The following is an 18,645-nucleotide window of genomic DNA, read 5'->3' as shown; positions in this document are numbered from 1 at the left end:
TTGTATTTTGTTATCTTCTCCAGTTCTTTCTCATCTATTCTGCTGTCTCCAGGCACTGCCATGTCCACTATCCAGACTTTTTTGTCTTTCTTATTGTCAATTGTTAAATCCGGGGTGTTATGTTGCAGGTGCTTGTCTGTTTGAATTCTGAAGTCCCAGAGCAGTTTAATTTTATCATTTTCTATGATTTTCTCTGTTTTATGATCCCACCAGTTCTTGTTTACAGGCAAATAATATTTCTTCCAGATCTTCCAATGCACCATTGTGGCTACTTTGTCATGCCGCTGCTTGTAGTCAGTCTGTGCGATCTTCTTGCAGCAGCTTACCAGGTGGTCCACTGTTTCTTCAGCGTCCTTGCATAGGCGGCACTTATTGTCTGTTGCTGTCTTCTCAATTTTGACTTTGTATGCATTTGTCCTTAAGGCTTGGTCTTGTGCAGCCAGAATTAGTCCCTCAGTCTCTTTCTTCAATTTTCCTGCTCTTAGCCATTGCCAGGTCTTGTTATTATCTGCTTTCCCAGCTATTTTTTTAACGTACTGGCATTATTATTATTATTGAAAATTCTGGCTCTGGTCATTTAGTTGATGGCATCAAATCATTGTTCTGCCTTTTGCAGCTCTCTAGTATCCAATAAATCCAAAGCAAATCTTTGTACTTTCCAGTGTACCCTCATACTTTCTGAGAAACTTAATTGTAACTCTAACAAATCTGGTTGAGGGTGGTCTAAATAATTACTTGACACTGAATTGGAATCATAGAGAAATTTCATTTTATAGCCCCTAATATCTTCATGATATAAAACCTGGCCATCCATTGTGATGCTTTAGATTTAGATGGAGGATCAATATATTGTTTAACTCAGTTATAAAAGTGGAGTTGTTCTCAGGTAGAAGAGGGACACAATTATATTGGCTGAGCAAAGGGTAAGTGAAAGCAAAGAAGGGGGATGGGGGATCGGAGAGGGATCCTGGACTGCTGTGCAGAAAGACACTATAAACAGATGGACAGTGACAAGAGATGAAAGGGCAACTGTTGCCATCCAAAATACCATAGTTGTCTTGAGTTCCTGCCTGAACAATTCAAGCTAGCAAGCAAACCTTCTGTGGCTCAGGAGGGCAAAGGAACATAGTGCTATGATCTGGTGGAAGAAGAATCTATAATGTTAAGACTCTGTAAAATGAAGCTCAAAGCTCTGATTTGCAGCCTATTCCAAGGGAGAAGGAGGATCTTAACCCTTGGTAAACAATATTTTTATTTTACGTGTTAAAAATATAAAGTGTATGTGCCTAGTTTTTAAATGTAGCCATTCTCCTAGTTTTTTGCTTGTATGGCCTAATCAATGGCTGTTAACCATAACAGAAAAACTCATGATGACATTTTCTATAGCGCTACCACATGTTTCAAAGCATGTAATTGATTACATGAATTTGAGTTAATTAATCCCAAATTGGCATCAACATTGCAAAGGTACATCTGTTTTGACCTAAGCTGCTCAGGCTGCAGGAAGTATCTTCATAGAAGAGAAAATCCATGTTTACATAATAGAGAAAAGAACACTTTCTTTTAAGATGTGACTTGCACATCCATATATTTTTATAAGGGTGTGCATAATACAAAACAAAACTATGGCCTGATTCATTAGAACTTACTTTGTTTCTTTGAATTTTTTAAAAAGTTGTTATAACTAATCAATTGATTAACCATTGTACCTAAACTTTAGAAATGTCAGATATTATATCTTAGAATGAAAGTGTAAGATTTGAAAGAAATGCATGAAATAGCAATAAAATTGATTTGTAACTAAATATATGAATACTTTTATGTATTTCTAAGGGCTCTTAATCAAAATATTCCTGTTTCATGAATGGAGTCCAAATGCAATTATACTTCTTTGGATTTTGCAATTGTTCAGTAACATAAATGTTAATAATGGTAGCATTGTGATCATTCTTTCCAGTTAATACCAGTCACATATTGGATAACATCATCGGGATTGTTTAGATTAAGTTCTTTGGTTAAATTTGTGGCTAATCAGGGAATAGTCAACAATTTTTTACTTTTTCTTATAAGAAGAATTCAATTCAATGTTACTTTATTACAGGCTTTAGCCAGCAAATAAAACAAACACAAGAAAAAAAAATCACATAGTTTTTTACAGCAATTTATCTTATGATAACACAATTTTGCAACATTGTACGTTGCCTGAAAAAAGCTTACTAGCAAGCAGAAAATCAGTGTAGAAAATATCTGATTAAGTGGGGATTGTTGTTACAAGGGGTGCAGTATTGTATAAAATTTATAGTGTGAAAAACATCTGCAATCAATTTTACCTCTTATGAACCCCATAGTGTGATATTTGTAACAACAACAACAAATGGAGGTTGTTACAGCAAGCCCAAGTAAAGATCATCTTTGTGAAAAGAACTATCCTGCTTCCAGATAACTCTGAGTATTCTTAACACACACAAAATTGTATAACAGCCTCAATAAATCTCAAACTGAGCTCATTCTTAACTACTCATGCCTTTTCTTTCTATTACTACCTTGAAAACAGTTTGCAGGACAAAGTGTTTTCAGAATTTAGAAGATTCCTAATTTCTACTTTTGGTCTGAAGACATGATGTTTGGATAATCTGAATGTTAACCATCTCCTCTTTGCTACTGAACTAAATCCAATTCTGATTCTATAGGTATAGTTTTCTGCTATTTCCTTTGTCTGTTTTTTCCTTAGTTCTGTCTATGTACTTGCTGGTCTTTGATAAACTGTTGGAATCATCACTGTGGCTCACAATCATTCCTGATGCACTTCAGTGCCTGTGGTTCAGCTCTTTCTGATTTGGATGTAATCCATGTGCTCACAGCTTCTTTGACTTTCCCAACGCCCTGATTCCCACCATTGATGCATATCCTCCTCCCACCTCCACCCATCCATCATTTCCTTGTTTCTCTGGTTGGTCCCATCCATTCTCATCCCCATTGATGGGCATCTCCGCTTGTTGTTCGGATGACTTCCTCACTTTCGGTCCACGCCAAGCATTTGCCCACTACTCCATCCCCACCCTAGCTATTTGGACTTGGACTTGCCGAGACCAAGCCCCCAAATTCTGGTCCGATCCATCTTGCTACCCCATCTCTCCTTGTGGTTCCTCAAATCGCTGTCCGCCTGGGAGGGACGGGGGGATTCTGCCTTTGAAGGAACCTTTGGGAGGCGCTAGGACCCAACCTTCGGGCGGTCCCGTTTGGCTCAGGCGGGCAGCCAGTGACGTGGTTTACTGACCGGCTAGCAGCGCTGCTCTGAAGCTACAGGCGCTAAATCGCCCCAGGACAGGAGCCGCCACACCCCGCAGTGCACACCGGGACCGGCCGACTCTCTGAGCCTGCAGCAGGAATCCGGCTTGGCCGTCGCCACCCCCAGGTCAGGACAAGAGTGCGGCGCGATTCCCAGGTAGCTACTTGCAAGAGATGCTCGGTTTGGTGACCGGGGTGCGGGGCTGGGGGTGTTGTGTTGGTCCAGATGTCGCCGAGCCGGTCGCGCAGGTGGGACCAGCGCGCGAAACCCACCCCTCCTCCGTGCGCCTCAGGCCATTGTGGACTGTCTGCCGGCGCCTACAGGTGGGGAGCAGCGGGCGTACGTGCTTAGCGCCGCGTGGGCGCGCATGAGTATTACGCTGGGTGGAAAACAAGGAGAGCGGTGGGACCCCGCGCGCTACTCGCTGCTTCCCTCTAAGAGTTGGCTCAATTCAGCTTTCCGCAGCGGCGTGGGGTGCAGAGGAGAGAAAGGAGGGCGGCGGCGGCGGCCTCCTCCAGAAGAGGAGAGAGGCGGGAGGGGGATTCGGGGAAGAGCTGCTCGGACTTCCTGTGCATCCAGAGGGCTCAATAGTGCCGAGTCCTCTCCAGCATCTCGTTTCTCGCCTCTTGGCCCCTCGCCCTCATTCCCCAAGTCCTAACCATCTTCGTGACTGCCGAAGCGCCGAGCGGACCGTCTTCTCTTGCTGACCCCGATGTAGCCGCCCTGCCTCCTGCTAGCCAGGGGGGTCGTAGCCACGCCGAGTTGATTCTCCCCGCCGGATCAGTCCATTGCTTTGCTTTGCTTTGTTTGTTTGTTCCTGCGCGCATCCTTGGCCCGGGGAACGTGCTGTGAGGAAGAGGCGCTCTCAGCTCTTCCTCTGTTCTTTCTGGCCTTTCTCTCCATCTGGTTCTCCTGCGAGCTAGGCCGGCTCGCGTAAGACCCAGGGAAGAGCTTTCCTTGTGTCGAGACAGGCGTCTGATGAGGGAGCCCATTTGTGGCCCCCGGGGATTGCTAAAAGGAGAGGGTGGAAGTGGGGGGTAGTGGGAGCATCGGGCACGAGGCCATGGCCTGGACTGTTTATTCTGTAGGATCCCTCTTTGGGAAATGCATTTGTCTCAGAAGCCATTTCACCGTGCTGTGTCTTCCAGTTTAAAGAGTGGCGCTGAAAAAGGTTCCTTGCCTTTGATTTTTTTCTCCCCTGCCTTTGGGATGGATCCTACCACAATAGTCAAAGGTTGAGAATCTCTCTCCCTAATGAGCATCATAATGTTTGGACAATTTTATCTATGTCTTTTTAATTAATAAAAAACTTTTTTCTTAACGTTAATTTATCTCTAGAAAGTTTATTTTTCTATTTACTTCTCCTGTATTCACTTTAGTGCAGATTGCCCTCTCCATTCAGTAATCAAGTCCCAGTAACTGGCTTCTTCTAATCCAGCATTGTTAATTTTTTGACATAACTAGGTCATATGCCTGATACTGAAATACCATGTCTAAATCTAAATAACTGTCTAAATCTCATGGACAAATTAATATTTACGTTTCATCTTATATTTCTCGGCTAGATTGATTTACTTATCAATTACCTTATGTTGAGATATTTATCCTGTCTTGTGTGGAATTGTGGAGCTGATGCTTATTAAATATAAAATCTAACAATGGAGGTAGTATTTATTAGTAAGTATTTGTGATATTAGATTTTAGTTTTACACTAACACTAATTAGTTGGTTTGCAGCCAAATGATATATGTTCACTTACAAATAATAAGAATTTGATGAGCATTTCCAAATAATTATTTGAAGGTTACAGAAGTACTGTTCGAAATGCAATGCTGAATAGAACTTTCAGAATATAGACTAACATATTTGTGGAGTGTTTTGGAATGTTTAAGATCATTATTTGTCAATAACAGGAAGTTTTTTTCTAAATTGTGAATAGTAGATCATATCCACTATTCTAATAATAATAGAAGTGGAGAACAATTATGACCATATATTACGATTGGTGCTGGTGTTTCTTTCAATGGCATGATGCCTGAAATCATGGTTTAGGTCTTTTCAGTTTCTATGTCCTCTGACACTATCTGCTCTTTCTGAAGGGTAAATTCTCAAGATGTACAGCTGCACAACTTATGACTCAGTCTAAAGTCCTGTTCTGCTCTGGGGGCTGACAGTAAAGTGACACCCTCAGCAGTTCTCTGATAGTATTCAGTTCTCCCCATGAGTTTCTTTTGGATCAGGGCAAACATTTTTACAGGTGAGTAACTGCAATACCTATGAAACACAATCCACTAAGTCCAGAATGATCACTGACCTGCTGGCCTTAATTTATATTTGCACCCAGAGCAGTTAATAGTGATCATGAAATGAGCCTTTTACTATCATACTGTGACCTCTGGGGTTTAATTTAATCTGCAGAACCGATAGCATTTTTAAAAATAGCATGACATATACAGCTCTGATTCTGACATACCAATTGTTTTATTTTATTTGATGTTTTAAATATCTTATTGCAAAGCCAGCAAAATAAGGAATTGCTTTCTAGCTAATCTAATGCATCTGTCTATTCCCAGATAGCAACCACTGGAACTTTATAAGCTTGCTACAGACTCCCCCCCCCCTCTTCCTCTCTCTCTCTCTCTCTCTCTCTCTCCCTCTCCCTCTCCCTCTCTCTCTCTCTGCCCTGTAGGAATTATTCAGAAAGGTTAAGCTTCAAAATTTCAGGATGGTATGGTGATCTGGCAGCTTGTCATGTCTTAGAATTTTGAGTATAATATGTGCATGCATAGAGTGTGTGCTTAAAAATGATACTGCTTTTTTATTGGATAACCTTTGTAGATTCCTATTACAGTATTAGTTTTCAGCTATTCTAGAAGAAGGATCAGAAATGGCAGTTGGAATAGGCAACTAGATAAAGTGCCAATATGATAAAAAAACTCTTTTTTAAAGTTTTATTATTTTTTTTAACAGAGTTCAATAATAATTATTCAACAAAAGCGTGTTGTTTGAGTATCTTCTTCACTAATACAAATTAAATTCCTAGTCCCTAAATCTTTTCTCTAACTGTTGATAAAATAGATCCCAAGTTTGAAAATATTCTGTTTCTTCTTTTTCTTTCAACCTTAAAGTAAGTCCGCACAATCTAATATTTTTTTTAATTATTTCTTCTTCTGGTGGTATTTCTTCGTTCTTCCATTATTGTGCAAATATAATTCTTGCCATTGTTATCATATGTAGAATCAAATATGTACTTTGCTTATCAAGTTTTTCTGGCATTGTTGTGAAGTCGTGTCCGACCCATCGCGAACTCATGGACAACATTCCTCCAGGCCTTTCTGTCCTCTACCATCTTCTGGAGTCCATTTAAGCTCACTCCTACTGCTTCAGTGACTCCATCCAGCCACCTCATTCTCTGTCATCCCCTTCTTCTATTGCCCTCAATCTTTCCCAGCATTAGGCTCTTCTCCAGTGAGTCCTTCTCATTAGGTGTCCAAAGTACTTGAGTTTCAACTTCAGGATCTGGCCTTCTAAAGAGCAGTCAGGGTTGATCTCCTCTAGGACTGACCAGTTTGGTCGCCTCGCAGTCCAAGGGACTCGCAGGAGTCTTCTCCAGTACCATAGTTCAAAGGCTTCAAATCTTTGGCGCTCAGCCTTTCTTATGGTCCAATTTTCACAACCATACATTGCAACTGGGAAAACCATGGCCTTGACTATACGCACTTTTGTTGGCAGGGTGATGTCTCTGCTTTTTAGTATGCTGTCTAGATTTGCCATAGCTTTTCTCCCCAGAAGCAAGCGTCTTTTAATTTCTTGGCTGCAGTCCCCATCTGTGGTGATCTTGGAGCCCAGGAAAAAAAAATCTGTCACTACCTCCATTTCTTCTCCATCTATTTGCCAGGAATTGAGAGGGCCGGATGCCATGATTTTGGTTTTCTTAATGTTGAGTTTCAAGCCAACTTTTGCACTCTCCTTCTTCACCCGCATCAAGAGGCTCTTTAGTTCCTCTTCACTTTCTGCCATTAGAGTGGTATCATCTGCATATCTTAGGTTGTTGATATTTCTCCCGGCAATCTTAATTCCAACTTTTGATTCATCCAGCCCTGCCTTTCTCATGATGTGCTCTGCATATAAGTTAAATAGGCAGGGTGACAGAATACAGCCATATCGGACTCCTTTCCCAATTTTGAACCAATCAGTGGTTCCGTGTCCAGTTCTCACTGTTGCTTCTTGATCCGCATATAAGTTTCTCAAGAGACAAATAAGATGGTCTGGTACTCCCATCTCTTTAAGAACTTGCCACAATTTGTTGTGATCCACACTCCCAAGGTTTCCCTTCCTCTTCATTGCCTCTCCAGGGCGACTTTCTGACCTCTTTGGGTCTCCAGAGGAAGCGAAATCGGACTAGGAAACCGGAGCTCTGGTTTCTTTCATCCGTGTTGCCATGACGCCCCAGGGTGAATTCTCGATAAGAAAACTCTTATAGTGGGCTAGATTCTGCATTTCATACTGAAGCCCTTCAGCAAGGTGGGGGGTACACACAGTGTACAGAGGGGTACACAGTACACATAGTACTGTGGTGAAACGTCACATACTGTGGTTCTAGTTCCAGACAGATTCTATGTGGATTAATCATTCTGAAAACACAGATAACAGTTTTAATTAGGCTGTCCACCCATTCCCTTAATTAGAGCTGATCAGAAATACCGTATATGCTGGCGTATTAGGCGACCCGGCGTATAAGACGACCCCCGTCTTTATAGCTGGGCTGCATTCTTAAAACGTCGTCTTATACGCCGGAAACTACCAGTATTTCCGGCATATAAGACGACTCGGCATATAAGATGAGCCCTGTCTTTGGCGCCGATTTCAGCGCTCGCGGAAGTCTTATACGCCGGCATTTACGGTAAATTAGAATTAAAATATTTAGACCCCAGCTTACTGACTGCAAGTTTACTATAAACTGAAGCTCCAGAGTTGGGAAGGGTTTTTATATATGCCAAAATATGACAATGACTTACTGATCATTAACATTCCATGGTAATTCCAGATTTTGGTAAGTTCATATTTGTTTATGCCCTCATCACTCTCTCTCTCTGTTTGTTAATTCTGATAGGCACTGCCTTTCTGCATAACAAGAAACAGAAAATTTGGCTCACCTTTATTCTTGCTTCACATCAACTTTCCTCTAGTGTTCTGTGCTTCCTGGCTGTCATATACATTATCAGTACATAGACTATCAAAATATATTTTCTTTATTAGCTTAGCTGGGAACCTATTAGATGAGTCACTATCTCTTTGGAATACATTATCATAGTCATTTTCTTTGATGCCAATAAAATGTTTATTGGGATCCCTACCACTGGGGAGAACATTTTTAAAAAATAGCACTATCATTGAGAAAACATTTTTTAGAACAGGAAATCTTTATTACAGTGTATACATTTTAAAATGCTTTTTGCAAATTTAGAATGGCAATATTTTCTATCTGTCTATGTATGTATTTCATCCCTTCCATCCTTTGGATACAGTTTGTCTTTTATAGCATTTCCTTTGGTATTTGTGTTAAAATTACTACATTTCCTGCAATGGTTTGAGTAGAAGGAAGTTGTTACAGAGCAAGACCAGTGAAAGCAGAGAAGACAAGATGACGGGAACCATTGGCTTGCTTCAAAGGAGAAGTGGACTATTGAAAAAGCAGCAACACCAATACAAACTATGCAGAAATGATAGAAGTGGCAGAGTTGAATGTTTTGATGACCGGTGTCCCAAAAAATCAAATGTCTTCTCAAAAAGACTTCCGTTTGAAATCTGCTAATAGAATAGAAGCTGATTCTGTTAGTCAGAAAAATGAAATACATGAACTAAGAATAAAGTTGTCAAGATAATGTCAGATAAAACAGTACCGAATGTCAAACTAAAGGAAAGGCTATTGTGATGCACTAGACTTTGATCAGAAGATCCCAGTACAAGTATGTGCATAAATCATAGTCACAACCTTCCCACTCAGTTTTGTATTTCACATTCTAAAGAAGCCTGAACTCCAGGTGAAGAGTGGAGTTGGCCCACTTGGTCCATCAATTTGCATATCATCACAGTATCCTTGCCCTACTCCCTGTATCTCTCAGTCACATGTACACAGGAAATGTGGCTCTCAGCCAGCAAAAAATGGTTGCTTATTCCTGCACAAAGCAGAACTATATTCATCCCCTGGGAGATCTGCCTGCTTGGAGAATTTGAGGAGAGCAGTAACAGCAACATTATGCAATTGTTTGCCTTGCAAGAGACTTGCAAGGGTGAGAACTTTCTATCCTTGTATACACCTACTTTGGTGGGATAGGATGGATGGATGGATAGATGGATGGATAGATAGATAGATAGATAGATAGATAGATAGATAGATAGATAGATAGATAGATAGATAGATAGATAGATAGATCAGGGGTCTTCAAACTTGGCCCTTTTATGACTTGTGGACTTCAACTCCCAGAATTCCTGAGCCAGCCATGCTGAAGGTTAAGTCCACGAGTCATAAAAGAGCCAAAGTTGCCTACCCCTGATATAGAGGAACTGTGTGCAAATTCCCTGCATATGAATATCCTGCTCTCTCCATTTCAGAATTTCCTGTTGTTTTTATTTAGCAGTATTACAGACAATGAGTGCTAATACTTTTAGCAAAGTGCTTGGAGTTTATTTTAACTTTGCAGTTAAAGTAATCACGGTAATCCTAACAAAATACTACATCTATATCAGTGGTTCTCAACCTTTTTAATGCCGCGACCCCCAACCGGTCGTACGTCAAGGACTACTCAACCGATCGTAAGTCGAGGACTACACAACTGGTGCTGCACCGTTTGCAGAATGGGACTTTTGGCAGGCTCAGCAGGGCAGAGACAGCCTGGACAATTCCTATTGGCTTTTGAAAGCCAATGGAATTAGACTCTATTCAAAAGAGTCTATTCTATTGGCTTTCAAAAGCCAATAGAACAGTGGTTCTCAACCTGTGGGTCGGGACCCCATTTGGGGTCGAACGACCATTTCACGGGGGTCGCCAAACAAGGCTGTCCGCCATTTTTTCTCCCCTTTTCTTTGGCCACGTCCCTGGCACCCGGTGATGAATAAGTGGTTGGGGGTCACCACAATATGGGGAACTGTATTATGGGGTCGCGGCATTAGAAAGGTTGAGAACCACTGCAATAGAATAAAAGGGAGTAGCACAGCTAAGGAAAAGGGAAAAAAATGGTGGACTGCGTTGTTTGGCGACCCCCGTGAAATGGTCGTTCGACCCCAAATGGGGTCCCGACCCACAGGTTGAGAACCACTGATCTATATTGTATACATTAAACATTTCTGCAATAAAATTTTCTCCCTCAAGAAGACTTTTTTTTACTATGTCTGTCTTGCTAAACCTTTTACATGGGAAGATGTTCTTTCTTTTTGTATCTTCTCCTAAAAGGTTATTGATTGTGCACAGCAGCTTAGAAGGATGAGAAGATTCACTATTCCTCCCTGCTGATGGAAATCTTTGAAAGGGCTGGGATTTGCAAGAGCACCTCAGAATTTAATTTACTTTGGAAGACAGTTCTAAAAGGTGTGAGAAAATAAAAGGCAGAAATGTTTTAAGTGGGAGGAAATCTAGGAACATGCAAGAAGGCAAATTTGGTTGATGAATTTAAATCCTCTTTGAAAGCATTTATTCTCAGTAGAATAAATAGGGACTTACAGCAGCATGTTGCAGTGTTCCTGTATCTCCTAACTGGGCCAGAAACATAAGCTTAAGCGAGACCGCCTACTACCTCATAGTTCCCTATGTCCGGTTAAATCCCACAGGCTGGGCCTCCTTCAGGCCCCGTCACCCAAGCAGTGCCATTTGGCGGGGCCGTGGAGGAAGGCTTTCTCTGTGATGGCGCCCACGCTTTGGAACCACCTCCCCCCCCCCCCGAGATTAGGACCGCTCCCACCCTGTTGGTCTTCTGTAAGCTACTTAAGACCTGGCTTTTCCGGCAGGCCTGGGGTTTATAAAACCTGACCCCTGGATGACTGTTCTTGTACTGTTTGTTTTGTTATGTTTTATGTGTTTTTTATTGTTAGCCGCTCAGAGTCCTTTGGGAGTGGGGCGGCTTATAAATTTTAAAAATAAAATAAAATAAATAAAATATTACTGTTCAATTTGTAAGAGGAAACATTACAAACCTGAAACTTTTTCCTGCTCTACTTTATAACTCTAAAGATTTCAGGGCTGCCTTTCAAGCCTCCAATTTGGGGTGCCATTAAAGGGCATGCAATGTTTATTGCTATATTCCTTCTGTGAGCACAGGATGAATCACTTGGGGGGGAAGGGGGCGTCTATCTCAGATGCCAAAGTGGGTAGCATATTTGGGGCGGTGTGTTTCTTTGATGTGTGCATTTGCATATGTTTCTCTTAGGAAGAGGGAAGTGATCGGAAGTGAGAGATTTATGTTGGCTGTTAACTCCAATCCATATGTGTGCAAATTGTGTCCTTTGCTATAGGCTGGAGAGTAGGGTTTATGTTAAATAAGCATAATGAAGAGAAAATTCCTCTCTTCTGAAATGTCTCTTAAGTGGTACAGGAAAGTTAGAAACAAGTTGTATCCCTTTCTGACTCTTAACCTACTGAGAAGCTTCAGCTTCCAAGAAACCATAGATGGTGCTCAGGTGGACTCTTTCTCTCACTACCCTGTTCAAAAACATGGGTTAATGCTCTCAATATTTCATGATTCCACTTTGCCCCAAATCTTCATCCTTAATTGGCCACTTTACTTTTTATTTTTTTAAAATACTGAACCCAAATAGGAAGCAACATTTAGAGAACATGAGCTGATCTTGAAATAGTCAAACAGGGTTGAGCCTGGTTAATACTTGGATGGGAGACATTCAGGAAATCCCAGAGCTGCAGACTAGTTTAGAACAGGGGTGTCAAACTCAATCTCACTGAGGGCCGCATCAGCATTGCAGTTGCCCTGGGGGGGGAGTGGGTGTGGCCAGGGTGGGTGCAGCCTACTGGGTGGGTGTGGATGGAGTGGGTGTGGCCTACTGGGTGGGCAGGGCCATCTCTACATCATTCGTGTCAAGGGTGCCTGTGGGGGTGGGGCCAACGCAGTAGGGGCTGGTTCCTCACTGTTTCCAGACGGCCTTGTGGAGCTAAGACTGAATGTGTTTCAGCATAGATGGCCACCACAAAATTGTATATTGGCTCCCAGCCGGCCTGGGCTAGGGCCAAGGCAGAGGGGGCCGTTTCCTCACTGTTTCCAGGATGGCTTCGTGGGCCACATGAAACCACTTTGCAGGCCGCATCCGGCCCCCGGGCCTTGTGTTTGACATGTCTGGTTTAGAACATTGAAAAAGCCTGCCACACATGACTTGAAATGGTTTTATTGCCAAATAAACTACTATTGTCCATTTAATGACCACAAATTGTGCCTGGCTTGAGGGAGTCTTCACTTTTTAATATATTTCTGATAATTTTCTTTCTTGAATTTTTAATTTATACTACGTAAAGAAGTAATAATTATAACCTGTGAATTCCATGTAGTATTGAATAGAATTCTACATAAGTGCTATAATTTGCAACATTATAGTATGCTATTCAAACATTAAAAAGTGTAAGTCTTTGTTTCCAAGAGTACTTATAAGCAGGAAGAGGAAGATAAATTGTTTCTGTTGAGGAACATATTTGCATATTGCAACTACTGTACAGAACAAATAGGCAAAGAGTATTTCCATCTTTGGAAAGACTATGTCTGCACAGTTCTTGTGATTTATGGATAAAGTACATAGGGTGACAGGGTCAAGCACACCCCTGAAACACCCAAAACTGAGTCAACATTGACTGTATGCCTCATTCATCCCTATTGTTCCTTTCTTGATTTCTAAGGTAACTGTTAGAAGCATAAACAAACTTTTGGAGCCTGCTCTTTGAGGAAAAAGGTAACTTAAATGATTATACAAATGGTTACTTAAATGTGCATATAAAGTAGGACAGAGTTGTATGAACATTTTGGAATAACCTGTATTGGTGACCGTTCTGAATGGTGCAACAATTTCTAGTCTCTGATTGTGATTAAATAGGGACCCCTTTTCATTTATACGTTATAGGTTTTCTGCCTACAAAGTAGTATTTGTATGTGAAGAAAGCATACCAAGAATGTTTTTAAGATTGTAGTGTGTTTTATGATAGGAAAACAATATATGAAAAGTTTTTTCTAGCACAGGTAGATTTTATATGCAAATAATATACATAGAAAATGTGATTTTTTTTTTTTGTTATGTCTCTTGACAGAGCTAGGCAGATTTGAGGCTAACTGGGTCTCTTGTTTTTTTGTCACTAGGTTGTAAATACAAACCTGGTGCAAAAAATTATTTAAATTTTACAATGAAAGAAACCTGAGCTTAAAAGTTTCTTTTCCAGCCCTTCTACTCAAGCATCTCTCATTTCTCTTGAATTTTCTTAATTCTAGCAGTATCATTTAGATTGGGGAAGCTATCTCGTTACTTTTAAACAGAGGAAAGTCAGAAATCTTGATCATTTCTGACTTTCCTCTGGGATCTTCTTATAGAAAGGCAAGTGAAATTATGGGATAGCCGCCGATTGTACGAGGCGGGCGCATTTCCAGTTAGAAGGGTTCTGAACTTCGGATTTGGGACACTCCTAGGCAGCGTCCTTTACAAAAGGCCTTCCGCCCAGGCGAACTGACCCTCCCCTCCTCTTCAGGGGCGAGTTTAGCTTCTAACTCCCTCGTGGCCGTGGAGTAACTTTTGTTACAGTGGTTTCCTCTCTCGTTACAACCGGAGCACTTGCTAAGTTCAAAGGGGAGTAATAATAATGCCTCTACAGCGGTTGGCTGAACCGTCAGCTAGATATGACCAAAGGCGCGAGTCTGCCTATTGGAGTAGTAGGGCGTTTGCAAGAAACAGCAGCTTCTTTCATTCATTGGCAGCCGGACGAAGTTCTGTGAAGGGTCTCTTTAGTTCCGTTTCTTAACTGCTCTCCGGAGATACTTGAGGGAGATCGAGAGAGCGGGACACCCCTTTCTTGTAAATTTCGGAGTGCAGGGAGGGCGTCCTGAAGACGGGGCTCTAAAATACCATACCCCTGCAAACGATGGCTGCAGTCAGTGGCTTTTATTTATTTTGCTTCCTTGTTTCTTGAAACGTAACTTCCCCAATCCGGCTCAAATGTTACTCTTCCCGCATCTTTTCCAGCTAGTTTCCGCCCTCAATGGGCTAACGCTTGTAGAGTTGGGGTTTGGAGTTTTCGCCTGCAAAGGGTTACTACATTTGCTCTTGCTTGCCCTTAAGGCGGAGCTTGGCCAGGAGAGGGTGGACCCCAGTTCGCCTTTCTTTGTCTCCGCTATAAGCCTAAAGCAGGGGTAGGCAACCTTGGCTCCTTTATGACTCGTGGACTTCAACTCCCAGAATTCCTGAGCCACACAAGGTTGCCTACCTCTAAAGGATTCCCTGGCTCCAGCGCGAGGCGAGCGCGTGTATTTTCTCCGGAATTAAGACAGCTCATCATTATAATTAACAACAACAACAACAACAACAACAACAACAATAATAATATTGGAAGGGACCTAGGAGGTCTTCTAGTCCCACCCCCTGCTCAGACAGGAAACCCTATACCATTTCAGACAAATGGCTGACCAGTCTCTTCTTAAAAACTTCCAGCGTTGGAGTATCCACATCTTCTGGAGGCAGGTTGTTCCACTGGTTAATTGTTGTAACTGTCAGGAAATTTCACCTTAGTTCTGCTTCCCTCTTTGATTGGTTTCCATCCACTGCTTCTTGTCCTGCCTTCAGGGGCTTTGGAGAATAGCTTGACTCCCTCTTCTTTATGGCAACCCCTGAGATATTGGAACACTGCTATCAGGTCACCCCTCGTCCTTCTCTTCATTAAACTACTAGACATAACAAATTCCAGCAACCGTTTCTTATTTGTTTTAACCTCCAGTCCCTTAATCATCTTTATTGCGCTTCTCTGTACTCTTTCTAGAGTCTCAACATCTTTTTTACATTGTGGTGAACAAAACTGGATGCAGTATTCCAAGTGTGGCCTTACCAAGGCATTGTAAAATAGTATTAACACTATGTGATCTTGATTCTATCCCTCTGTTAATGCAGCCTAGAACTGTGTTGACATTTTTGGCAGTTGCAGCACACTGCTGGCTCATATTTAAGGGATTGTCTACTAGGACTCAGAGATCCCTCTCACAGTTACTACTACTGAGCAAGATACCACCTACTGTACCTGTGCATTTGGTTTTTCTTGCCTAAGTGTAGAAATTTTCTTGCCTTACTTTTTTCACCATTGAATTTCATTTTGTTAGATAGCGCCCAATGTTCAAGTTTGTCAAGATCCTTCTGTATCTTAAGTCTATCTTTTGGAGTGTTGGCTATTCCTGAGAATTTGATGAGTTCCCCATCTATCCCCTCATCCAAATCATTGATGAAGATGTTGAAGAGCACTGGGTCCAGAACAGAGCCCTTTTTTGTGGCAGCCAATGTCCCTCCCTTTTGTTATGGCTGTGCGTTTGAAGGGGGGACTCTGGGCTCAGGGAAATGCTGCACAAGTGGCTTGGCCCTTTCTTAAAGCCAAAAATAGGTGATCTGGCCAGTCACCAAATGTATCGGTGCACAAAATCATAGCAACAAATGAGGCAGCCCGAGCCAGAGTCAGTTCTATTTCACGCCCTGGAGATGTTGTGGCAACAATAGCATAATGCTTCATCCATCCATCCTTCAGATAGCAAGAAACTATCTTAGCATGATATTTTCATCTCCATTGGCCAATGCCTGCCTTGCCCTGGCTTCCTTTCCTCACTAGATTTATAAATGTTATTCAATCACCAATGCACGGATCTAGCGACAGCCCAGATGAATAAGTAACACAGCAGGGATAGCTGGGGGATGGTACAGGTAAATAGCTAGAGGAATCTTGTTTCTAGTCGCTACCAGGCATTGATTTCCATCCATTTCCACCTGATTTGCCCTAATGGGTGGCAAAACCTTACAGATATTACTGTAATCACCCTGGAACTGTTTTTGATAGTGGCTAAGAAGGGAGCATGTCCTTGTCTATCACTTAAAAATGCAGTTAACCATAGAACAAACAAAATCAAGCAAAAACATATAATCAAACATCCAGCTCTGACATTAAAAGACATGAATGCTTTTCAGGAAAATGTGATGAATTTTACCTGAGAAAATTGATTGGAGAAAAAAATTCTATGAAGTATTCTTTACCATTGAAAAGACCCTCTTGCACTTGCCTCACCTCTAAAGTTGGGGGTCTTACAAATGATCCAAGGTTTTAGATCAGGGGTGTCAAACTCAATTTCGTTGAGGGCCGCATCAGCATTGCAGTTGCCCTCAGTGGGCCGGGGGGGTGGGCTTGGGTGGAGTGGATGTGGCCTACTGGGTGGGTGTGGCCAACTCTACATCATTCCTGTCAAGGGTGCCTGTGGGGGCCTGGGCAGGAGTAGGATATCTGAGGGTCTCTGGCAGAAGGGGGTGGGACCAGGACAAGTGCCAAGGCATGGTCTATTGGAGGAGCCTCACTGTTCCTCTCAGGCCCTGGGGCGGGGCTTATGGAGCTAAGACTGAATGCGTTTCAGCATAGATGGCCACCAGAAAATTGTATATTGGCTCCCAGCTGGTCTGGGCCAGGGCCAAGGCAGAGGGGGCCATTCCCTCACTGTTTCCAGGATGGCTTCGTGGGCCACATGAAACCACTTCGCGGGCCGCATCTGGCCCCCTGGGCCTTGTGTTTGACATGTCTGTTTTAGATGCAAGAACATATTTATGTGCACAGATAGAGGAGAAAGGTGAGCTTAGAATCTGATTAGAGAATTCCTGAGTTACAACTAGTATTTTGCACTGAGCCCTAGAATAAGCTAGAAATTGATGAAACTTGTCCCAAAGTGATGCAATATGCTTTTTGCAGTTAGCACCTGTCATCACCTTCAATTTCAGGTACTCATCAAGTAGCCTTATATAAATTGTGGGTCTGCCCCCATTCAACGATTTAAATTAAATAGACTGAAATATTGTATGCATGGAGAAGTGAACAGTGGAAATCTTTTTTACTGGAATCCCACTTTTGTAGCACCAAGACTGTGCCTGAGGGATGCGCTCTATGGTAAATCTGTTTACTTCTCTTCATCGGTCAGCTGTAAACAGGTAGTCCAAGAGAAACATTGCATTGCATTGTATAGTAAAGTCTGAATATTAATCAACAGTGTAATGTGTCTGTAAAAAAGGTAAGTGCAATTTTAAACTGTACAAACAGAAACTTTCCAAATCGTAGAAAATAAAAATTCCCCTTCACTTTGCATAGGTCAGATCCCACCTCAAGTATGGGCATGAGATTGAAGAAAAAATTGGGCAAATTAAAATGGTTTTGGTGAAGAAGATCGAACCAATGTCCAAGAAGATCGAACCCCATGAACAGTGGTGGAAATGCCCCCTTTCAACTTAACTCTTACAATTTTAAAGGTAAAGGTCTGCCTTTCTCTGCAGATCATCTTACAACAACAGAAATCTAAATTAAATTTCATGGGATTTCTAGAGTGCTGGGCCTTTTATAGACAGAGAAATAAACAATCAGATGACAGAATGTCTGGATGAAGGAACTGCCTTAAATCATTTCATGTGGTACAATATATAAGATTCATGGTAGTTTCAAAGTCATGACATTTTATGTGATTTTTAAAGGAATCTTATAACAAGTAGATAATTAATCTGATCATGAATATCAAGTATTCTGTGTGCAATCTACTAATGGCATTTCTTCTGGAATTGGCATAAGTACAACGGCTGCAGATTAGGAATGAACAGCTGGCTGACAGCAGCTTTCTGCCTGGATGGATATGTTCCCATGGGAACAGAAACAGCTGAGGCCCTCCAATGCAATACATGTTTTTTTACAAGGGGGAGAGTATTTTCATAAAGTTCACTATGACTTATGACTTACAAAGTGCTTTTACTTGTCCTCAGTAGATCTGTCTAGAAATATCAGGTAGACCAAGAGACAGTTGAAGTCATAGCTTTCCCTGGGGAACTTATCAGTATCAGTCAGTACTTTCTGATAGAAGTAAAGTCTTCATCCTGGTTCATCCAAGCCGGGAATAAATAAGCAAACATGGTGACTGCTTTGGGAAGAAGGTTACAGTTTATTGCAGAAAGATGGTTCTTCAGGAAAGTGCAGAGGAGAGAGAAGAGAGAGATTGAGCACATGGGCAGTAGGTTTTATAATCCCCCTAGCCTTTTGTTTGGAATAGTTTCCTGTTCCTGTGGCATGAACCTTGAGGCTGTTTCTGAGTGTTTGTCTAGGCCTTGAT

General features: G+C 41.9%; 1 protein-coding gene across 8 annotated transcripts in view; it reads left to right on the top strand.

The window, feature by feature from the left end:
* The first annotated feature begins 1,114 nt into the window (after window positions 1–1,114).
* The window catches only part of SLC16A3 (solute carrier family 16 member 3), a 29,573-nt gene continuing 12,042 nt past the window's right edge, over window positions 1,115–18,645 (top strand). Inside the window, exons 1-2 of one of the 8 annotated variants that reach the window (XM_039344209.1) lie at window positions 1,115–1,238; window positions 17,643–17,800. The gene's annotated coding sequence lies outside the window, so the exon portion shown is untranslated. Of the gene's footprint in view, window positions 1,239–2,173; window positions 3,446–5,130; window positions 5,547–13,215; window positions 13,235–17,642; window positions 17,801–18,645 lie in introns of those variants that run through there. The other 7 variants (XM_039344219.1, XM_039344190.1, XM_039344200.1 and 4 more) reach the window with 7 other exon arrangements.

The sequence above is a fragment of the Crotalus tigris genome, unplaced genomic scaffold (genome assembly GCF_016545835.1).
Source record: "Crotalus tigris isolate CLP2741 ecotype Arizona unplaced genomic scaffold, ASM1654583v1 scf7180000017551.9496454, whole genome shotgun sequence".
NCBI classification, from domain to species: domain Eukaryota; kingdom Metazoa; phylum Chordata; class Lepidosauria; order Squamata; family Viperidae; genus Crotalus; species Crotalus tigris.
This window is presented reverse-complemented; position numbering and strand designations above follow the sequence as displayed.